The following is a 25,137-nucleotide window of genomic DNA, read 5'->3' on the forward strand; positions in this document are numbered from 1 at the left end:
GAGTTCACTAAAACTCACGTCCATCAAGTCAGTGATGCCATCCGGCCATCTCATCCTCTATCGTCCCCTTCTCCTCCTGCCCCCAATCCCTCCCAGCATCAAAGTCTTTTCCAATGAGTCAACTCTTCGCATGAGGTGGCCAAAGTATTGGAGTTTCAGCTTCAGCATCATTCCCTCCAAAGAAATCCCAGGGCTGATCTCCTTCAGAATGGACTGGTTGGATCTCCTTGCAGTCCAAGGGACTCTCAAGAGTCTTCTCCAACACCACAGTTCAAAAGCATCAATTCTTCGGCGCTCAGCCTTCTTCACAGTCCAACTCTCACATCCATACATGACCACAGGAAAAACCATAGCCTTGACTAGACGGACCTTTGTTTGCAAGTAATGTCTCTGCTTTTCAATATGCTATCTAGGTTGGTCATAACTTCTCTTGAACTGAACTGAACTGAACTGAATTTAGTTATTTAGTGATGAAGTTGGCCTGTACTCATAAACAAAAGGTCCCCCAGCATTATGTCATTTTTTACTTCATGCTGTCCACACTAACAGTCATTTCATTTCAGTCGCTCAGTTGTGTCCAACTCTTTGAGATGCAATGGACTGCAGCACACCAGGGTTCTCTGTCCATCACCAACTCCCAGAGTTTACTCAAACTCATGTCCATTGAGTCGGTGATGCCATCCAACCATCTCATCCTCTGTCATCCCCTTCTTCTCCTGCCTTCAGTCTTTTCTAGCATCAGAGTCTTTTCAAATGAGTCCGCTCTTCACATCAGGTGGCCAAAGTATTGGAGTTTCAGCTTCAAAATCAGCACTTCCAATGAACATTTAGGACTGATTTCCTTTAGGATGGACTGGTTGGATCTCCTTGCAGTTCAAGGGACTCTCATGAGTCTTCTCCAACACCACAGTTCAAAAGCATCAATTCTTCGGCACTCGGCTTTCTTTATAGTCCAACTCTCACATCCATACATGACTACCACAAAAACCATAGCCTTGACTAGATGGACCTTTGTTGGCAAAGTGATGTCTCTGCTTTTTAATATGCTATCTAGGTTGGGCATAACTTTTCTTCCAAGGAGTAAGCATCTTTTTATTTCATGGCTGCAATCACCATCTAAAGTAATTTTGGAGCCCAAAAAAGTAAAGTCTGACACTATTTCCACTGTTTCTCCATCTATTTGCCATGAAGTGATGGGACCAGATGCCATGATCTTCGTTTTCTGAATGTTGAGCTTTAAGCCAACTTTTTTACTCTCCTCTTTCACTTTCATTGAGAGGCTCTTTAGTTCTTCTTCACTTTCTGCCATAAGGGTGGTGTCATCTGCATATCTGAGGTTATTGATATTTCTCCCAGCAATCTTGATTCCAGCTTGTGCTTCATCCTGCACAGCATTTCACATGATGTACTCTGCATATAAGTTAAATAAGCAGGGTGACAGTATACAGCCTTGACATACTCCTTTTCCTATTTGGAACCAATCTGTTGTTCCATGTCCAGTTCTATTGCTTCCTGACCTGCATATAGATTTCTCAGGAGGCAGGTCAGGTGACCTAGTATTCCCATCTCTTTCAGAATTTTCCACAGTTGATTGTGATCCACACAGTCAAAGGCTTTGGCATAGTCAATAATGCAGAAATAGATGTTTTTCTGGAACTCTCTTGCTTTTTCGATGATCCAGCGGATATTTGCAGTTTGATCTCTGGTTCCTCTGCCTTTTCTAAAACCAGGTTGAACATCTGGAAGTTCACAGTTCATATTGTTGAAGCCTGGCTTGGAGAATTTTGAACATAACTTTGCTAGCGTGTGTGATGAGTGCAATTGTGTGGTAGTTTGAGCGTTCTTTGGCATTGTCTTTCTTTGGGATTAGAATGAAAACACCTTTTCCAGTCCTGTGGCCACTGCTGAGTTTTCCAAATTTGCTGGCATATTGAGTGCAGCACTTTCACAGCATCATCTTTCAGGATTTGAAATAGCTCAACTGGAATTCCATCCCCTCCACTAGCTTTGTTCATAGTGATGCTTCCTAAGGCCCGCTTGACTACACATTCCAGGATGTCTGGCCCTAGGTGATTGATCACACCATCGTGATTATCTTGGTCTTGAAGATCTTTTTTGTATAGTTCTTCTGTGTATTCTTGCCACCTCTTCTTAATATCTTCTGCTTCTGTTAGGTCCATACCATTTCTGTCCTTTATTGTGCCCATCTTTGCATGAAATGTTCCCTTGGTGTCTCTAATTTTCTTGACGAGATCTCTAGTCTTTCCCATTCTATTGTTTTCCTCTATTTCTTTGCATTGATCACTGAGGAAGGCTTTCTTATTTCTCCTTGCTATTCTTTGGAACTCTGCATTCAAATGGGTATATCTTTCCTTTTCTCCTTTGCTTTTGGCTTCTCTTCTTTTCACAGCTATTTGTAAGGCCTCCTCAGACAGCCAGTTTGCTTTTTTGCATTTCTTTTTCTTGGGGATGGTCTTGCTCTCTGTCTCCTGTACAGTGTCATGAACCTCCATCCATAGTTCACCAGGCACTCTGTTTCTCAGATCTAATTCCTTAAATCTATTTCTCACTTCCACTGTATAATCGTTAGGGATTTGATTTAGGTCATACCTGAATGGTCTAGTCATTTTCCCTCCTCAAGATCTAGGGATTTTTCTTCTTACTTCATAGTTTTGAGAATGTACTTTTCCCTTCATTACCTTTGCTTCTGTATTGTCTTCCACATATCCCTGTTAGCCAGTTAGAACGCAAAATACATTTTAAAGCATAATCTCTTTTTTCCACCTAATGTAGCTTAGCATGCTGGTCCATTCGCCTCTTGGACTACTCAGAGTTTTTCTAATATGTACAGCAGTATTGATACATGCAGTGTATGATTTTTTTTCGGTTTTATATATACAATTATCCCTTGAATGATTGAAAGCAGAAGTAACGGTCGCTCAGTTGTGTCTGATTCTTTGCGACCCTATGGACTGTCAGGCTTCTCTGTCCATAGGATTCTCTAGGCAAGAATACCAGAGTGGGTAGCCATTTCCTTCTCCAGGGGATCTTTGCGACCGAGGGATCAAACATGGGTCTCCTGCATTGCACACAGATTCTTTACTGTCTGAGCCACCAGGGAATCCTGTGAATGATTAAGAGTATTTTCCTTCATTAAGGTTTATAATTGAAGTTGTTCTTTAGCAATGTGCAAAATCCAGTGCTGTCAAAGTTCTAAAAGAGAATTTAGGTATATGCTGCTGTTGCCTCAGTGAGTGCGTAGTAACATAGCTCTATATACATTCAGGGAATACTTTTCATGTCTACATGTCTTCATGAAGTTTTCCCAACACTCTGGTACATCATCCAGGGGAGGGGAAAGCAGGCAATTCATTTCATTTTCCATGCAAAGAGAGAATAATCTTTTTACTCAATTATAAAATAAGAATTGGTTCTGAAAGAAGCTTTGAAGTAATAGAAAATTGTCTTCCAAAGAGAATTCATGTGGTTAGTTAAAAAAAAAATAGGTTAAGAATTTTTACTAATTGTTATTTTATTGTTGTTGTTACATAGGAGTCAATAGTTTTAGAATATGGCCAATTTTCACATGTGTTTTGAGGGATATGGTACTTAAGAGATTTTTCTCAAAAATTCCTATTTCATTATTTTGATAATTTAGAAGCTTTTTCCCATGAGCATTATAAGCTTATTCCTGTCTTACAACATGTATGTCTTCCTATGTCTGGAAAATTCGCCTCCTAAATTTTTCCATGTCTGGCTCATTTTATCCTGGGGATCATGTCTCCTGAGGCCCTTCCTTTATACACTGTCTCAAACAGCACCTCCACCTTCCCAGCCTCTAACATCCAGTTTTATTTTCTTTGATGTATTTATCACCATCTGAAATTAGTTTGTTCATTTACTGACTTGTCTCTTTCTGTATTAAAATGTTGGCTCTCTGAGAGGAGAGATCTTGCCTTCTCTATTGTCTGTCTATCTCTACTACTTAGAACATTTCCTTTCATATAGTAGGCCTTAAGTATAATTTATGTGGTTGGAAGGATGAATAAATGAAAGGATGCCTAAGGTGTGATTTGTAGGAATATCTGATAGGGTAACATGTATAGTGAATCACCAAGAAGGAATATGAGTAACTTTACCCAAATTTATTTCACTATATAGAACTACTTTTTCTTTAAGCATTTAGCTATATCAGACTTCCACAGAAGACATTTTGGAAATGTGACTGATGTACTGATATATTAATTTTTTTCTTTTTATATTATAATATCAAAGTTATATGCAAATTGTAAGAATGATACAGATAATTTTTCCTGAATCACTTGAGAGTAAGTTGCTGACGTTATACTGCATCACCACTGAATACTCTAGAGGTTCTGCCACATGATCAGGATAAAATAATCACAATCAGGAATTCAGTTGGTTGTTTGGTTACTACCATCTAACCTACAACCTACAATTGGTTGATTGGTTACTATCATCTAACGTACAACCCTATTCAACTCATACCAGTTGTTCTGGAATTCAGTGGTGAACATCCCTAGAAAGGAGAGAGGCACAGAGTAGGCACCCTCAAAATTAGCATGTTTTTCCTTTCAAATCTTTGGCTGATTACTTAAGTTCACATGTGGAGGAGACTCCATAGGGCCTAGTGGAAGGTTATAGCAGACATGAGAAGTTTTTGAGGGGATATTTCAAATTTGAAGTTTGAGTTCTACCAAACACATCAGAATAAAGCATTCAGAAAAAGACTATTCCTAGGAATGCAGGGTAGATTATAAGAGGATAATAGATCACTGCATTAGGAAAGAGTAAGGCGATGTAGGTTCTCATTTCAGTTTTGTCACTAACCAACACTTACCCATGGGAAATCACTTAACTTCTCTCTCACAAAGTACTTTTCTAGGTTATCACTATTTGTATGTCTGTAAGTTCAATTTCTTTTCATATTCAAATTTCAAAATAAAATAGGCATTGATTGCATTTTTCTTCTTTAAAAACTCATAGTGGAAAAAAGAATAACTGATTTTGCCATTGTTTTTGTGATACTGGGCTTTGAGCAAACTGGTAAATAGTGAAAGAGGAGGCTGGCATCTTGCAGTTCATGGGGTTGTGGAAAGTCGGACATGACTTTAGTGATATATGTATATTTCTTGGTAATTTTTTGGTAATTTCTTGGTAATATTTCTCCTACATGACACTCATCATTGTTATACACCACTTGAAGTGATAGATATAAACACTGTAAGAATATTGGATATTGTTTTCATCATGAATAACCCAGTTAGAGTTAGATATTGTTTGATGTTGCACAAAAGTGTCCTTTTTTAAAATGTGCCTCTGTTGTATTAAAATCTCTTGAAAGGTTCAATTCTACAGTATGTAAGCTCAATCTGGAATCATTTAAAAGTTTTCACATTATCTTTTTCTTTCTTAACTCTTCTAGTTATTTTCCTTGTATTTAGTGTTATAGAAAAAGCAAATGAGGGGTTGAGCCTGTTTAAACATACATGTAATTAGTGCTCAAGAGTCAGAAATAGATAGGGATTTATTATTTTAATCTTAAGTGATATTTTGTATGCCAAATTATAAATATATTTTATACTTAAACCTAAAGTAAAACTGTAACGTGGCTAGAGAAATTTTTGTAATTGGAGATAAATACTTTCATATTTGAGAGAGGCTGTATCAAAGTTGGATATTGTTACTTAGAATTGAATTTTTATGAAGGTGAAGTAGATTTTATGTTTCATATTCTTTTATTTGTAGCCCAAAATAGAAGTATATGAAGACAATCAAATGAAGTCTTAGAAAGCTTCAAATGCATCAGTACTAGTTTGATTCATACAAGTTGCTTCATTCTTGGGTATGTCATGGATAGTTCTTGAGTGTGTAAGATTCTATCCATGTCACTTCCTAAGTAAGGAAGTTACTTCTTAAACAAATAAGTCGAATTTTAACTATTGAGTAAGGGTAAAATTAAGAATATCCTAAATGAAAGAAAATGTCCAATATATTTAAAACTAGTTTACTTCTCCAGTTTAGCTCTATTTTGTGCTGTTCTCTTGCAGTAAACACCACTATCTTCAGAAAATAAGGAATGAGAGGCAAGGAAGAAAGGACATTCATTCATCTTGGAAGGACCCAAAGCACTTTGAGATTTAAAGGAATGTAATTATAGCTGCTAAAACCACCTTTGTCACCGAAATGGATGAAGTACTTCAAATTTAAATGGTAACCAGAATTCTTATGTTTCCACCTAGAACTTTAGATCACTTGAAAGGATTTTTTTTTAACTTTAAATATTTACCTTAACAAATAGCAAAGTGCAGATAGCTGATAATTTTATAACTTATTTAGCATAGTTAGGATTTTATTTTCTCTTTTAATGCTTGGCTCTGATATTAGCCAAAAGAATTGTTGTTTTTTCCCCCAGGTTATCAACTTCTTAACATAGAAACAGATAAGCCTATTTGAGTAAGAATATGGCATAGTATTAGTATACTTACAGGTCTGTCCTTTGCCAAATATTTTTTCCTTTCATAAAAGCAACTTGGGCAACATAAATGGTAGTATTCTATCACATGTGAAAGTGTTTTATAATCCTATTTTCTGAACTTTATTTCATATTGTTTTTTTAGTTTCCTTATGTGACATCTGGTCTCTTGATCTTTTTCCTCTCATATCTGACATCTTATTTTAATTTAATCTTTATTTTATCCTCTCCCCCTCCTTCTCAGGAATTTAGGGTTATAAAAGACACCAGCTTTTAAGTATTCTGTCATTAAAAAAAAAAAAAGACACAAGGATCCAAAATGGAAAAGGAGAGAGAAGTTTGAAAAAATTATAGAATTATTTCTTATTGTGAAATCACAGTGATTGTTACATTTTAAGTAGAGTGGAAAGCAATTATAGAAAGACTTAAAATTCTTTGTCAGTCTTCTCAAATCTACTTGATCTTAGGCCAAAATTGTTTCAACACATGTTTTGTAAAAACTCAAATGTTTGCAACTTTAATGGCATCCTAGTGAACAATTAGAACTTTTATTCATTGGAAAAGTCTATTAATTTGGTTTTGAGGGATAACCGTTTGTTTACTTGAGTCATTGTGTCTTGGTAGTGAATGAATGCAGTTGAGTAAAACTAGGTCCTTACTTTGAAATCAGAACATGTGAAAAATCAAATACAGTCCTAATCAATGACTAATCCTAATGATTCTAAGGAATGTAGGACCTATTATTTCAGGAAAATGATTTATATTGGTAAGTGTAACCCAGGATAAGTAGTATGTAAGGAATGTTCCCTGTACTAACATTAACCTGGATAGGAAATACCTTAACATTGATTTTTTTCTTTTTAATTATCCAATTATTGGTTAAACTTCTACTTATGGCATAGTTAGGAATTTCCATATGCTTGTCACTATCTCCCAGCATTTAGCATTTTTAAAATATTGAACAAATTCTTTCTAGTCCTCAACTATTAAAAAATTATACAAAGTTGAAGAAAGTAACTTTTAAAACATAGCAAAACTTAAGTGCTGAATATCCAGTTTGCAAAAAAATAGTACATACAAAGTCACTGGGGAATTCCCTGGAGGTCCAGTGCTTAGGACTCAGCACTTTCACTGCCCTGGGCCTGGGTTCTATCCCTGGTCAAGGACCCAAGATCCCGCAAGCCACGTGGTACAGCTAAAAGAAAAAAGAATGTCAGCAAACTTCCATGTCTTCTCCACTAATGATCTAAGTTTTCTTTATCCATTTGATTGTATCTGATTCTATAACCTCGTATAACCACAGCTTCATTAATGAACCCAAAACAAACAATATTGTCAAAATTTTTATTGTGATACATTTACCACTCCTTACCAAACATTTATTTCCGTTTAAATTCATCTCTCAGTGATTTGGAGGGCTTCCCTGGTGGCTCAGATGGTCATGAATCTGCCTATAATCCAGGAGACCTGAGCTTGATCCCTGGGTGGAGAAAATTCACTAGAGAAGGAAATGGCAACCCATTCCAGTATTCATGCCTGGAGAATTCCGTGGACAGAGGAGCCTGCTGGGGTACAGTCCATGGGGTCACAAAGAGTCGGATACAACTGAGCGACTAACACTCCCTTTCACAGTGATTTTTGGTAACCATGGATAGGATCATTGAAATCCACAGGGAGTGGCTTTTTCTAATCATTAATTTCCACTTTTTTCACTACCAAATTTGTTTTTTAGGGTTATAATATTAACAAGGATCAAATTAAATTAGAACTTGACCTCTCTAGTGATAATGAAGTCGCTCAGTCGTGTTCAACTTTTTGCAACCCCATGGACAGTAGCCAACCAAGCTCCTCCGTCCATGGGATTTTCCAGGCAAGAATACTGGAGTAGGTTGCCATTTCCTTCTCCAGGGGATCTTCCTGACCCAGGGATCAAACCCAGGTCTCCCGCATTGTAGGCAGACGCTTTACCGTCTGAGACACCAGGGAAGGCAAAATAAAAATATTGCCTTTATTTTCCCATCAAGTCCAATTCAGAAGTCATGTAATTCACATGCATGAGACTACCTGATTACATATTACTTATTTTTTCTGGTCCCATCTAAGCTGAGTGCCTCCAGAATCCCAAATCTATTGTGGCTTTTGATGAGGGAATGGAATCAGGCTTCTGACTGTGCAGCTGACAGAATTTCTAAATTAGAAACTCTCATTTCTAACTGTACAAACTATCATGGACACCCTGAATAGGCTAAAATTTAAAAGATGATGTTCTAGCTATGTTAAAGTTGAATCGAACACCCAGTTTTATCCAAGTTCATTAGCTTAAAATTATGATTCTTGGGAATAGAGTATATTCTTGCAGATGGTAAGACCACTGCAAATAATGTATCTATAAAGGATCTTAAACTCATAAAGCTTAATAGGCTCCATTTAGGAAAACTCTCCTTATGGAGGGAAGCCTAGCTATAATTTGCCCAGACAAATAGGAATTTAACATAATAGTAATTAATGTGTACTGAGTGATTACTATACGTGAAGCATTGGGATTAGTGTTTAATATGCATTATCTGAGGCTTCACCACTCTATTTGACATAGGTCATATTACTAAATATCTCCATCTTACATTTGAGGAAACACATTCTCAGGGAAGTTATTTAAATTGCCCTGCATCAAGTTGCTAGTTCAACGTAGAGTCAGCTCCATAACCTAAACTCTTAACCAGGAGTTTAACCAGGAGTTTATTCTAGTTTATAAACATTCAATACTTCAAAACTTCAACTTGTTAAAATTTTTATTTACCCAGTGGCAGATAAGGAGAGGTCTTATTATTAGCAGCATTCTCATTTCAGTTTTGTGAAACTATGTTCCCTTAAGATACTGTTTTTCTTTTGCAACATCAATTTTATTCTGTCAGTGATTTCTCACTGTTCTGATTATGTTCTTAAAGTAGTAGTTATTATTTAATAGAAAAGATACTTGAAGATGATATCATTAGACCCACATTTATCTGAGATTAGAGACAGAGGACAGAGAAGGGAAAAATGGCTGAGGAAAAAATGCAAAACTGGCCTGTTACTCAGCTGTCCTCCCTTAAAGTCTTATGTGCCTTTCTCTTTATCCTAAGAAAATTCTTCATTGTTTTTCAGTCTCAGTAACTGATATTGTTACTAAAAACAAAAATAGTAGTGAATTTGGAGACCAGTTCATCTTGAATTTTTATTTTATATTGGAGCATAGTTTATTAACAGTATAATTTCAGGTGTACAGCAAAGTGATTCAGTTACACATATACATGTATCTGTTCTTTTTCAGGTTATTTTCCCATTTATGTTATTACAGAATATTGATCAGAGTTTCCTGTGCTATAGTACATCCTTGTTGGTTATCTATTTCAATATAGTACTGGCATACATTTTCTGTTAAATTCATATATCAGATCAGATCAGATCAGTCGCTCAGTCGTGTCCGACTCTTTGCAACCCCATGAATCACAGCACGCCAGGCGTCCCTGTCCATCACCAACTCCTGGAGTTCACTCAGACTCACGCATTGAGTCAGTGATGCCATCCAGCCATCTCATCCTCCGTCGTCCCCTTCTCCTCCTGCCCCCAATCCCTCCCAGCATCAGTGTCTTTTCCAATAAGTCAACTCTTCACATGAGATAGCCAAAGTATTGGAGTTTCAGCTTCAGCATCAGTCCTTCCAATGAACACCCAGGACTTACCTCCTTTAGAATGGACTGGTTGGATCTTCTTGCAGTCCAAGGGACTCGCAAGAGTTTTCTCCAACACCACACAGTTCAAAAACATCAATTCTTCGGTGCTCACAGTCTAACTCTCACATCCATACATGACCACAGGAAAAACCATAGCCTTGACTAGACAGATCTTTGTGGCAGAGTAATGTCTCTGCTTTTTAATATGCTGTCTAGGTTGGTCATAACTTTCCTTCCAAGGAGTAAGCATCTTTTAATTTCATGGCTGCAATCACCATCTGCAGTGATTTTGGAGCCCAAAAAATTAAAGTCTGACACTGTTTCCACTGTTTCCCCATCTATTTCCCATGAAGTGATGGGACCAGATGCCATGGTCTTCGTTTTCTGAATGTTGAGCTTTAAGCCAACTTTTTCACTCTCCTCTTTCACTTTCAAGAGGCTTTTTAGTTCCTCTTCACTTTCTGCCATCAGGGTGGTGTCATCTGCATATCTGAGGTTATTGAAATTTCTTCCAGCAATCTTTATTCCAGCTTGTGCTTTTTCCAGCCCAGCGTTTCTCATGATGTACTCTGCATAGAAGTTAAATACCCAGGGTGACGATATACAGCCTTGACGTACGTTCTCCTTTTCCTATTTGGAACCAGTCTGTTTTTCCATGTCCAGTTCTAACTGTTGCTTCCTGACCAGCATATAGGTTTCTCAAGAGGCAGTTCAGGTGGTCTGGCATTCCCATCTCTTGAAGAATTTTCCACAGTTTATTGTGATCCACACAGTCAATGGCTTTGGCATAGTCAATAAAGCATAAATCAGTTCTCTGTAAATTGATGTATAGGCTTAAGTCAACTCCTAAAATCCTGGCAAAATTTTTTAAATTTATGTGGAAAGGCAAAGAAATTTGAACAGCTAAAATGACTTTGAAAAAGAAGGAAAATGGAAGGAACCACTCTACCCGATTGCAAAATTTATATGGCCACAGTACTCAAGACTGGTATTAGCAGTAGGATAGACATATAAATCAGTAACAGAATAGATAACCCAGAAATAGCCCCACACAAGTATAGCTGGCTGATTTTTTTTTTAATGAAAGTGTAAAGGCAATTCAATGGAGAATGGACTGTCTTTTTATCAAATAATGCAGGAGCAACATGGTGCTAGTGGTAAAGAATCCTCCTGTCTTATACAGGAGACACAAGAGAGGCGGGTTCATCCCTGGGTCAGAAAGATCTCCTTTAGTAGGAAATGGCACCCCACTCCAGTATTCTTGCCTAGAAAATTCCATAGGCAGAGGAGCCTTGTGGGCTACAGTCCATGGGGCTGCAAAGAGTTGGACATGACTGAGCAACTGAGCACAATTGAAAATTCATAGAAAAGAAAAAAAAAGCCTAATTCTCACCTAAATTCTCAGCCTAAATTCTCACCTTATACAAAAATTAACTTAAAGTGAATCATAGATTTAAATGTAAAACTAGAAAACTTTTTAGAAGTTTTATGTAGGAGAAAATCTTTTTTTGTTTTTTTGTTTTTAATTGGGGGGAAATTGCTTTACAATATTGTGTTGGTTTCTGCCATACAACACAAATCAGCTATAATTATGCATATATCACCTCCCTCTTGAGTTTATCCCTCTCCTCCTCCATCCCATCCCTCTAGGTCATCACAGAGCACCAGGATGGGCTCCCTGTGAGAAAATCTTTAGGATCTGGAGGTTAGTGAAGAATAGTTAGGACAGCAAAGCACAACCATAAAAGAAAGAAAAATGGATAAGTCAGACTTGATCAAAATTTAAAACTCGTGCTCTGTAGAAGACCTCGTTAAAAGAATGAGAAGACAAAAGTCATACGTAGAATACTTAAGGACCCGCAAAACTCAACAGTTAAAACAATCAATTCAAAAATGGGCAAAAGACATGAACTACTTCACCAAAGAGGATATACTCTTAATAGCATTGGCAGAGAAGCGCATTGAAGATATTCAATATCACCTGCTATTAGGGAAATGAAAATTAATGCCATGATGAGTTATCACTGTATACCTGTTAGAATAGCCAAAATAAAAAATAATAACAATGCTTAATACTGATGAGGATACAAAGTAACTAGATCTTTCATATTATTACTAGTAGGAATATAAAACAGAACAGACACTGGAAAATAATTCGATAGTTTATTTTAAAAAATGTACACTTACCATATGACCTAGCAATCCCACTGTTGGGGATTACACCCAGTAAAGTGAGAACTTAGGTTCACACAAAAACATGTACCTTATTGTTCATACCAGCTTTATTTGTAATAGCCATGGATTGTACCAGCCAACATGTCTACAATATGTAAATGGCTAAACAAACTGTGGTATATCCATACTATGGAGTACAATAATAGCAATAAAAAGGAATGATCTACTGATACATATCACAGCTTGGATGGATCTCAAGGACATAAGGCCACATGATGTGTGTGTGATTCCATTTATATGACATTCTTAAAATGACACAATCATGATGATGGAGAACAGACATTTGTTGCCATGGATTTGGGAAGGTTGGGTGTGACTATAAAGAGGTAGCACCAAGGGATGTCTTTGCAGTGATGGAATAGTTTGTATCTTAATTGTGATGATAGCTAGAGTAATCCACATGTGTCATGAAATGACATTGAATATACATACATTGTACCCATGTCAGTTTCCTGGTCTTGATACTGTATTATATTTATATAAGATGTGACTACTGGGGCAAACTTTCAAGGGTAAATGGGGCTTCTCTGTACAATCTTTGCAACTTCCGATAACTCTTTTGTTTCAAAATAAAAAGTTAAAAAAAAACCCTATTTTAATTAATATGTATGGTCCAGAAAATTCAGTCCTGTAAAATGCAACGTTATGCTGCCGCTGCTGCTGCAGCTAAGTCACTTCAGTCGTGTCCAACTCTGTGCAACCCCATAGACGTTATGCTACTTGTGGATTAATGAAATGACTAGGGTGAGCTACACTAGAACCTGGTTAGAAGCTCTGAGGGTGCGGCTTTGAGCTCCAGATCTACCCCTACCCTCAACCTCCCCAGCCCATCTGGTGGCAGTTGTCTGCTTTGGTTTTAATATTGCCAAGGGCATTTCTAGGTCTTATGGCTGGCTGGTGGACTCCCAGGACAATCCCATTGATTCAAAAAATCTCCCAGTTAACAACTGTTTCATGAGCCACATCTAGGGAGATTGATCCAAGAAAGTATTAGGGGTGCTGAGATCTACCCTCCTACTTCCTTGGGTTCCTGGGAGGGATTGCTGGCTATTTTTTACCAAGTTCTCTCTCCCCTGCATTGTATCGTACTATCATCCCTCTTCTACCATAGGAACTATAAACAGCCTTATTTGAGAACAAGGGTTGAATCAACTGTTACAGCTAAGTGCATATTATCCAAACATGTGTATGATAAAATGTTCCCCTTTTTATAACAGTTTTCAGTCCAAGGTTTAGCGTATCTTATGTTTCTGAGATTTTGTTTATGAAGAATATTTCATGTCCTTTGTAAAAAGCCATTGATCCAAGGTTCCAGTAATTTGAAGAAAAGTAAAAGAAGAACCAGAAAAGTTATGTTATCCTTGCTTTCTAAACTAAAGGGCATAAAATTCGAAGTGATCCTGCAGATTCTTTTGGAAAGAATATTAAGCGATCAGCTGGGTTATACCTCTACCTTATAGTGGGACGATCAACATATCTGACTGATGGAGTGATTTCATGCCATTTTACATACTGACTTCATTCATTCATTTCATTACATATTTACTTGGGGAAAATAATATTTGCAATAGATAACAAATTTAAATTTACTTTGTGCTAACATTAAGTTTAAGTGATTTGTGTATATTATCTCTTTCTTGGCTGTAAATATGTCACTATGGAGGGTACCAGGGATACAAAGAAGAGTAGATGCAGGTGCCGGCATCTGTCTCTCTAACAGAGCAGACAAACATGTAAGTAGCAGTGTTCAGAGATTAATGGGAATATGAGGACAAAGCTGTGACAGTGCTTTTTCTGTTTGGGAAGGGTGAGGAGAGACTTCCCAAAGCACAAATGAATCCTACTGCTGAATGTTACTGGTTAACAGGATTTTACTGCCAAGGAACAAGCTAGAGGAAAAGAGTATTCCTGTTCTAGGCGAAAGGAATAACATGTGCAGAGATATACTTACCTCCTTTACAGGAAAAAAGGACATAGACTTTTAAAGTTGAAGAGTTTATCCAAGGTATTTTATTTTGACATCCTTACTTGATATAAAATTAAATGGAAGCTCTTGAAGGCAAATCTATTTATCCAGTATTTCTCAGAAATTACAGTATCACTTGAAATATTCTTTCAAACTATGTAGTTCAAAATGCATTTTGATCAGATATTACTCTATTCCACAAAAGAAGGTTCTTCCTTGTGTTTTCTTTGTTTATAAATCTGCTTTACTTTCAAGCTAAAATGTAACTAGGTATTATTTCTATTTCTCTTAAAATTTTTTATTATTAAAAATTGTAAGAATTCAGAAAAATTCAGAATAATATTAAAAACATTGTTATCTTACCACCAAGAATTAATTGAATGCCAACATTTTCCCATTTTTTTTTAAAGAAATAAAACAATTTAGGAACAATTGAAATCCTCTTTGTATCTTTCTCCAATCTTATTCTTGTCATCCTTTTCTGGAGAAAATGCTGTGAGGTTGGTGAATATATATTCTTATGTATGTACCCATAAACAACATGAAATGTAAATAATGATATACTAGATGTACTTTTTCCATCTTTCATGATGTGTGATATTCATTTAAATGCATTTTTTCATATGAACTCAAAATAAAACATAGCACAGGTGAGTTGGCAACATACTATAGTCAATAGTAGAGATTTCTCATGCCTCTCCTGCCTTCCAAGATGCCCTACACTCTGTCTATGGAGTATGTTTCTTTAGATAAACCTTCTTTCACTTAAAAAAAAAAATAGTGGGGATTTGCTGTTGTGTTGTGACTTTGTCCTCCTGTGTTCTCTTCTTGATACCTAAAATACCACTGTTTTCTAGTTAATTCTGCATCATGTTTTGGGAGAATGTAATTCTTTCATTCTGTAGGTTTTCAAATGTAGTTTTAAAGACTTTTGTTGGGAAAACAGTTATTTCTGTGGGCTTATATCTCTCACATTAGCTCTTTTAATTCTTTACTACTGAGATCATTGTAGCAGAAATAGTCTGTAGTAGAGTCAGATGATCAAAAATGACTATACCATGTGGTAGAAAGTCTCCCTTCACACATGTACTGCTGGCAAGACAACAATACTGGGTAGTAAGAAGTCAGTCATGATGTGTGGGAAGAGTTAGCCTCTGAAAATGCCATGACAAGACGATCCAGAAAGAGGATGTTTATCTGAACTTCTAAAAGAGCTTAGAAGTCCTTTAACCAAGGACCTGGCCATGGCATAAGGGATGATAGAGGAAGAGATAGAAATCTTATTGTGAAAGAAAGGATTGCTGTGGGTGTTGAGAACACATTCTTTACCCTTTGATTCTTTGTACCAAATGTAATTAGCAGTAAATGTTTTAAGTTAATGACAATCAGCTAGAATACCACTAAACATATGTGTCAATTGAAGAGCATGATAAATACAAAGCAGCTCCTTGTTTCTGTTACTTACCTTCTCAAAAGGGTGAGAAACTAGAAATCTGCACAAATGCTTGTACTAGGCAAGCCAGTTAGTCCTAACCTCACTGGTGTTTTAATTCTGAATTAACGGTCCCCAAGCAGTAGCAACAGAATAATGGCGCGGAGGGAGGAGGGGGGATTAGTTTTTATCATTCCAGCTTGTACATTTTGAAGATTAACAATTCTGGCACATGGTCACAGGAGAGCTTATCTAAAAATACCAAATTGTAGAAATGAAAGGAAACACTCATTCCCTAAGAAACTCATTCTTCTTGGAGTCAGGCCCAGCTTTTGTTTCCTTCTGTTGGTTTAACATATATAGAAAGGAAAACATGAAACATTCTGGTACTTTAGAACTCTCTGATGTTAAATAATGAGCCACTGTATAACTAGTGCTAGAGTACAGGTGAGTTTCACATGGGTAATGTTTAAAAGGAAACAAGATGCAGATGGTGTGTGTGTGTGTGTGTGTGTGTATGATCAATTGATTTTTTACAAGGTTAAGAAGCAGTCCAATGAAGAAAGATTAATCTTTCCAACAAATGATACTGGAACAGTACAAACAAAGACAAAAAAAAACCAAAAGCCCTTGCCTCATAACTAAACATAGGCCTTGAAGATAAATGAAAGAGAGGAGATGGTAAGAGATTCACTGTATAGAAATGAAGTAATAAAACTCCCATGAGAATAGAAATATCTAAATGGTAGAAGGAATAATTGGAAGACGGTTTAGTCTTTTGAGTGAGAAGCATTATGTATTGTAGGAAATATGTATATGTTATAGCTAAATATTCATTTAACCCACTAGCTTATTAAGCATGCTGCTATTCACAGAGCAGTCTAACTGTGTTAGATTGGAGGGGTATTATAAAGACCCTTTGAGGGACTCATATATAAACAATAACAGAACATGATAAGTGCTATCATAGTGGTGCCAGGGAAGCTCAGAGGAAGGGACTGGGTAATATGTACACTCATCCTGAATGGGCTTCCTTTGCTAACCCACTGAGCGCTGAGTACACTGAAGAATGTTCGTTGATCCACTGTCCTTCTGAGCACTTTGGGAAATTGTTCATTTGATAGCTAAAATCCAATAAGGGATCTCTTCCATCCGGTGCAATTTGAATCATGATAATTACCTCAGGCTGAAAGAATAGACAAAGTGAAGGAATCTGATGTGGTTTCCCTTTATTCTTCCTTTGAACTGTCATCACTTTTAAGTGGGCAGTCTTTCTCTTGCCTCTAGTTCTGTACAATGTCTATCACACAAGGAAAGCAGCAAAGGAATTTTTTAAAGACTGCCAAAACTCTATAGAAATGAAAGAATGCCTTCTTTTTTTTTTTTTTTTAACGTAAAGAAGTCTCTGTGATACTCTATGCACAGACAAAAGGGAAGTTGAAGTTGCATGTGATCACTTTGGCCAGCCTTTTGTGGATTTTCTAATGCACATTCTCATCTCTCTTTGAAGATTGCAACTTGTACTCACACTTTCCTAAAAGCAAGTACTACTTTTATTCTCCCCTAGTCTCTGTCACATAACAAGAGCGTTGGTGGAAATTGCTTTTCCATAAAAAGAACTGTGCCACCTACTCTTCAAATGCCACTGATTAAGAAAATCATTGATTGATTTTCCCTAGGGAATAAATTAGGCTTTCCCCTGAGAGTGGAAAAAATAAATAATGGGATATAAAGAATGAAGTTTGCTGTGTGTTATGGGGAAAATGTTTATGCAGTTGCCATGGAAATACCATGTAGGCATTTAAACCAGAAGCTTATGATATCTCTGTATTTGCCAAATATAAATCAGATATGAGTTGCATTCATTCTTTTTCTTGGCTCACATTTAGTCTGACATGTGTGGTTATGTAAAATATGCTCCTGCTTTAGCATATTTGCTTAATATTTGCAGGAAACGTATAATACAAGGGGCTGCCATGTTTTAAGATCGTATAATTAAGGCATAGAAATAAAACTAAGGGAAGCAATTCTCAGCAAATGATTCCTAAAAACAAATAGTAACAGTCAGAGTGCTTGAGGCTGGATTTTCCTGTGACATTCATAATTAACAGAGCTAATAAATTTTTTCTTAATGAAACATTCACAATATTGGACCTGATTAGTGCTAGCTAGTTGTTTGTGAATAATGTCAGATGCCAAAAATGCACAATTTGAGACTTTATTCTTATTTTAATGTATGTGATTTCATTTCACAAGTGGAATAAAACACAACAGCCAGTGTTTCTGAATTATTACACTTTTCTGCCACACGGCATCAGTTAGCCTTCAATTTCATGCCTTATAAGGGAGGCATGATAGAAATCTAGGGAGGGCAGATATGAATTTTGAAGATACGGAGAATTTGATACAGTTTTTCAGTGCTTGAACTTTTTTTTTTGCTAATTCCAAAGATAACACAGACAATGCAAACTGTACCAGAAGCCACTGCCTCTTATGAGGCACACAAAGCAGAACAATAGGAAAACCTAAAAATGATTTGCTTCATTCATGGAAAATGGGGTGTTACCTAATTAATTCTAATAACTCATCTTTTTATGTCAATTTTGCTACCCATTTCATAGCCCATAAGTTTATTATTTCCTCACTTAGATTTCCTCTAAGATATCATGTGCTTTGTAAGCAGATAGCCTAGAGGCCTAATGTCTTATTAAAACAGTAATTGCTTATATGGTCCAATAAATACAGTAGTACTTTAATGAGGCCAAATAGTTGCACAGACGGACCAATAGGAAAGGGCTAATCAGGGAAAGTTTTTCAGAGGAAGGAAGTTTTGAGTCAAAATTTAAAGATCTTTCTGAGGGCATTTTAGCAATATATATCAACAATTTTTAAAATATGTATATATACACCTGCAAAATTTAAGGAGAAAAGATGTTTGCAAAGATTTAATTAGAAGTATATTAGTCTCTCTCTCTCTCTCTGTGTATATATATATATATATATATGTACACACACACACATATTGGCTGCATTGTGTACAGCATGCTGTGGGATCTTAGTTCCCCGATCAGGGGTTGAACCCATGCCCCCTACAGTGAAAACACAGAATCTTAACCTCTGGACCACCAGGGAAGTGTCCCCCAAAATATTTTCTAATTTCTTCTGAGTATTCCTCTTTGAATCATAAATTGTTTAGACAGTTTCCAGGTATTTGGGTATTTTCCTATTATCCTTCTGTTTTTAATTTCTATTTTTTATGGGCAGGGAACATTCTCGATTTCTATTTTAAATTTCTTAAGATTTCTTTCATGACCTAGGATATGGTATATCTTGGTAAATGTTTCATATAAACAGAATGTATATGCTGCCTTTGTTGGATAAATATCTATAAATGTCAGTTAGAATCAGTTGGTTGATGGCCTTGTTTAGGTCTTCTGTATCATTGCTGTTTGTTCACTGTTGTTTACTGAGAGAGAAATGCTGAGATTACCAAATGTAATTGTAATTTATCTGTTTGTTTTTCCTTTCAGATCTGTCAGTTTTTGCTTCATGCATTTTGAATCTCTCTTGTTAGGTGCATACACATTTAAAATTGCTATGTCTTCTTGGAGAATTGACATTTTTTAGTATATAAGGTTACTCTTCATTCCTGTTAATTGTCTTTACCCTGAAGTCTACTTTGATAGTATAACCACTCCAGCTTTATGTTTATTAGTGGCTTCATGTCTATCTATCTTAAAAAAAAAAAAAGTTTAATCTACCCGTAAAATTATATTTGAAGTGTGTTTCTTGTAAATACCAAATAATTGAGTCATGATTTTCCAGATCCATTCTGATAATCTCTTTAATGTGTATACTATTTGCATTTAATGTAATTGACATATTTCAATTTTGTTTATTTGTTTTTGGCTGCACTGAGTCTTGGTTACTGTGTATGGGCTTTCTCTAGTTGCAGTGAGTGGGGACTACTGTGTAGTTGCTGTGCATGGGCTTCTAACTGTGGCAGCTTCTCTTGTTGCAGAGCACAGGCTCTAGCGTACAGGCTCAGTAGTTGTGGTGTATGGGATTAGTTACTGCACAGCATGTGGAATCTTCCCCAACTAGGAATCAAACCTGTGTCCCCTGCATTGGCAGGTGGATTTTTATCCACTGTACCACCAGGAAAGTCCTTCCTGTTGCTCTTGTTATTGTTCAGTCAGTCATGTCTGACTCTTTGTGACCCCATGGACTGCAAGCATGCTAAGCTTCCCTGTCCTTCACTATCTCCCAGAGTTTGCTCAAACTCATGTCCATTGAGTTTGTGATGCCATCCAACCATCTTTCTTCTGTTGCCCCCTTTTCCTCCTGCCCTAATCTTTTCCAGCATCAGGGTCTTTTCCAATGAGTTGGCTCTTTCCATCAGGTGGACAGAGTATTGGCATTTCAACTTCAGTATCAGTCTTTCCAATGATTATTCAAGGTTGATTTCCTCTAGGATTGACTGGTTTGATCTCCTTGCAGTCCAAGGGACTGTCAAGAGTCTTCTTCAACACCACACTTCAAAAGCATTAATTCGTGGTCCCTCAGCCTCCTTTATGGTCCAATTTTCACATCTGTACGTGACTAGTGGAAAAACCATAGCTTTGACTAGATGGACCTTTCTCAGCAAAGTGATGTCTCTGCTTTTTAATATGCTGTCTAGGTTTGTCATAGCTTTTCTTCCAAGGAGCAAGCATCTTTTAATTTCATGGTTGCAGTCACCATCTGCAGTGATTTTGGAGCCCAAGAAAATAAAGTCTGTCACTGTTTCCATTATTTCCCAATATATTTGCCTTGAAGTGACAGGACTGGATGCCATGATCTTCATTTCTTGAATGTTAAGTTTTAAGCCAACTTTTTAACTTACCTCTTTCACCTTCATCAGGAGGCTCCTTAGTTCCTCTTCACTTTCTGCCATAAGGGTGGTGTCATCTGCATATCTGAGGTTATTGATATTTCTCCCAGCAATCTTGATTCCAGCTTGTGCTTCATCCAGCCGGGCATTTTGCATGATGTACTTACTCTGTTTATAAGTTAAATAAGCAGGGTGGCAATATACAGCCTTGATGTACTCCTTTCCCAATTTTGAACCAGTCCATTTTTCCATGTCCAGTTCTGTTGCTTCTTGACCTGCATACAGATTTCTCAGGAGGCAGGTAAGGTAGTTTGATATTCCCATCTTTCAGAATTTTCCAGTTTATTGTGATCCACACAGTCAAAGGCTTTAGTGTAGTCAGTGAAGCAGAATTAGATGTTTTTTGGAATTCTCTTGCTTTTTCTATGATCCAGTGGATGTTAGCAATTTGATCTCTGGTTCCTCTGCCTTTTCTAAATCCATCTTGTACATCTGGAAGTTCTTGTTTCACTACTGTTGAAACCTAGCTAGGGAAGTCCTAATTGACATATTTGAATTTAGGTGTACTATTTATTTTCTGTTTGTTATCTCTGTTTTTTTTAATATTGTTTTCTCTTTCCTAACTAATTTGAACATTTTCTGTTTTTCTGTTTAACTTACCTATTATGTGTTTAGCTTTATGTCTTTGTAGACACTCTTTTAAGGATTACAATGTACATACTAAACTTGTACAATCTACTAAGAACCAGCATTTTACTATTTCAAGTAAAATGTAGAAATCTTATAACCATAAAAATGACTTCATCTTTGCCCCTTTTAGGTTATGTTTCTTATATATTATACTACATGCATTGAAAACTCTATCAGACCATATAATTTTTTGCTTTCAGATGTCAAACATAAGGAATTCAAGAGGAAAGAATAGTCTGTTATGTTTATCTAGATATTTACAATTTCTCTTCCTCATTCTTTATTCTTAATCTTCCAAACTTCCTACTGATAGCTTCTCTCTGAACAACAGAAAAAACAATTATTTTAAAGCATGTCTGCTGGCAACCTTTTCTCTTGTTCTCATTCATCTAAAGCATCTATATCTGACCTTTACACCTGAAGGACATTTTTGTTGAATGTAGAATCCTTAGTTGATAGTTCAGTTATTTCAAGGCTTTAAAAATAATGTGTTACTTCCTGTTACTATTCTCCGCTGTTTCTGGTAAGAAATCGTAAGTCATTCTGGTTGACTCCCTAAAAGTATTGTTTTTCTTTGGCTAGTTTCTACTTTTGTTTCTTAGTTTTCATCAGGTGTGATTATGATATCCTGGGTTTAGATATCTTTGTGCTTATCCTTTACTAAGTTCACTGGGCTTTTTAAATCTGTAGCTTTGTATCTTTTGCCAAACTTGAGAGATTTTCAGACATTATTTCTTCTCCTGTATTTTTAGCACCATATTCTTTTTTTTTTTTTTTTACAATTCAAAAATTTTTTAAAAATTTTTAAATGAAGGATAATTGTTTCACAGTGTTGTTTTGGTTTCACAGTGCCATATGACAATGTGAATCAGCCATAAGTATACATATGTCCCCGCCCTCCTGAGCCTCCCTCCCACCTCCCATCCCATCCCACCCTCTAGGTTATCACAGAGCACTCGGCTGAGTTCCCTGTAGCACCATGCTCTTTTTTCTTTCCTTCTGAGCCTCTAGTAACATTGATGATAGGCGTTTGGTTGTTTTTGGTCTCTGGAGCTGTCCTCTTTTTCTTTTTTTGTTAGCTCAAATTTATTTCTGTCATTCAGATTGTATAATTTTTATTAACTATCCTCAAATTCACTGACTTTTTCATTTATCATTGGCTATTGAGCCTTCCCAGTGGATTTTTCCATTTAAAATGTTGTATTTTTCAACTCCAAAATTTCCATTTAGTTTTTCTTCATATCTTCTATCTCTTTTCTGTGACTTTCTAACTTTCCATTTGATTCAAGAGTTTTTACCATTGTATGTATTTCACAAGTATTTTTTAATGGGTAATTAAATGTCTTTGTCAGGTAACTTTACCATCTATGTCATCTTGACACTGGCATCTGTTGATTGTCTTTTCCTATGGGGTTCTTTATATGCCAGGTAATTTTGAATATCATGAACATTTTGAATAGCATGAGTCTCTGGACCCTCAGTTATTAATATGTTCAACCAATCTGCTGTTTTTATTCCTACAACATGCAGTTGCCTACAGGTTCTGATACCTGATGCATGACAGGATTTTTATTGTTTTCCCTCTTCTTCCTGCCTCCCTAGACACTTGGCTTTCAGTTTCTCTGGTCTGCTAATTCACTTCATTCTCTCACAGATATTTATTTAGTACTCACAGTGTGCTGAGCATGGTTCCAGGCACTGAGAATTCATCCAGGAATAAAACAGGCAAAAATGCCCATCTTCATGGAATATATATTCTAGCAGAGGGAAATAAACATCAACAATGAGCCTAATTAGTAAGTTGCATTACACATTATTAGGTGTTAAGTAGGTGTTAATGTTTTATGGACAAAAGTATAGTATGATAGATTGGAAGTAGTAGACAGGTCATGGAAATTTTAAATACATTAGTAAGGATAGGACTCATTGATGAGGGAATATTTGAGCAAGAAAAATGTGTATGTCCAACCAAAAGTTCTGTTAAGAGTAATTATATAAACTAATACAATTATGTAAAATTTAAAAATAAAATAAAATTAAAAAAATAATAATTAAAAAAAAAAAGGAAACTAAGAACAATGTTTATATGATTACTGGTTATTTATCCCTCAAGTTATTTGCTCTTGTATTTCCCAAGTGAAATAAAAGATAATTTTTTGTAATGCAACTATAATCAATTTCTTCTTGTAATTTCTAAATCTTTTTTTTTACTGTGTGTGTCCTCTTTAGGCCAGACCCAGAATGGTCTTAATAACTCTAATAAGAGGCATCAGAATTTTTTTCTTATTCATATATTTATTTTTATTGAGGTAAAATTGACATAACATAAAATTAACCATTTTAAAGTCATAATTCAATAGCATTTAGTACATTCACAAAGTTGTATAACCACCACCTCTGTCAAGTTTCAAAACATTTTCAGCAGCCCAAAAGGAAATCCCTTATCCATTAAGCAATCATTCTGTATTCGCCCTCTTCACCCAGCCCGTCAACTCCTAATCTGCTTTCTATCTGTATGGTTTTAACTATTCTTGATATTTCACATGAATGTACTAATATATGTGATCTTTTATATGTGACTTCTTTTACTTAGCATAATGTTTTTTAATTTCAACTACATTTGTAGCATGTATCAATGCTTCATTCATTTTTATGGCTGAATAATATTCCATTGTACAGTATGTTCTGGGGCTTCCCAGGTGATGCTAGTGGAAAAGAACCCACCTGCCAATGCAGGAGACATAAGAGACTCAGGTCCGATTCCTGGGTCAGGAAGATCCCCTGGAGAAGGAAATGGCAACCCACTCCAGTATTATTGCCTGGAGAATTCCCATGGACAGAGAAGCCTGGTAGGCTACAGTCCATAGGGTTGCAAAGAATCAGACATGACTGACGCGACTTAGCGTGCACTTATTTTTGTTTTGTTTATTCATCCTGCATTTTGTTTATTCATTCGTCAATGGACACTTGAGTTGCTTCTACATTTTGGCTATTGAACATAATGCCACTGTTAACATTCACATTCGAATACAACATTCATATTTGTTTGAGTCCCTTTTCTCAGTTCTTTGGGATATATACACAGCAGTAGAATTACTGGGCAGTATGGTAATTCTATTTTTAAATTTTGAGAAACCACCACACTGTTTTCCATAGTAGCTGTACCATTTTACAGTCCTGTCAGAAATTTACAAGATCCATATGCTCACCAATTCTTGGTTGTTGCTTTTTTTGGTCTTTATGATTATGGCCATGTTAGTGGATTTAAGTGATATCTCATGGTTTTGATTTGCATTTTACTTATAACTAATGATGCTGAGTATCTTTTTGTTTACTTGTTGGCCATTTCTATATCATTTTTGGAGAAATGTATTCAAGTCCTTTGCTCATTTTTTAATTGAGTTGCTTTTCTTTTTGCTATTGTGTTGTGAGAGTTCTTTATATATCCTAAATACAAATCTTTTATTAGATATGTGATTTGTAAATATTTTCTCCCATTCTGTAGTTTTTTTCATTTTCTCGATAGTGTCTTTTGATGCACAGAAGATTTTAAGTTTTTTTCTTTTATTTCTTACATTTTTTTTGGTATCATATCTAAGTATCCATTATCGAAGTCGAAATAATGAAACTTTCCCCTGTGTTTTCTTCTAAAAGCTTTATCATTTTAGTGCTTGCATTTAGATTGTTGATCCATTTTGAATTAATTTCTGTATATGATGTGAGGTAGGGGTC

General features: G+C 36.1%; 1 protein-coding gene across 6 annotated transcripts in view; it reads left to right on the plus strand.

The window, feature by feature from the left end:
• The window catches only part of PEAK1 (pseudopodium enriched atypical kinase 1), a 309,648-nt gene that overhangs the window by 151,680 nt on the left and 132,831 nt on the right, over positions 1-25,137 (plus strand). For 5 of the 6 annotated variants that reach the window (XM_025271482.3, XM_025271476.3, XM_006080702.4 and 2 more), the window contains one exon: positions 6,072-6,234. The exons of the other annotated variant lie outside the window; for it this stretch is intronic. The gene's annotated coding sequence lies outside the window, so the exon portion shown is untranslated. The remainder of the gene's footprint in view (positions 1-6,071; positions 6,235-25,137) is intronic. 6 annotated transcript variants of the gene reach the window in all.

Source organism: Bubalus bubalis, chromosome 20 (assembly GCF_019923935.1).
Source record: "Bubalus bubalis isolate 160015118507 breed Murrah chromosome 20, NDDB_SH_1, whole genome shotgun sequence".
Classification (NCBI taxonomy): Eukaryota; Metazoa; Chordata; class Mammalia; order Artiodactyla; family Bovidae; genus Bubalus; species Bubalus bubalis.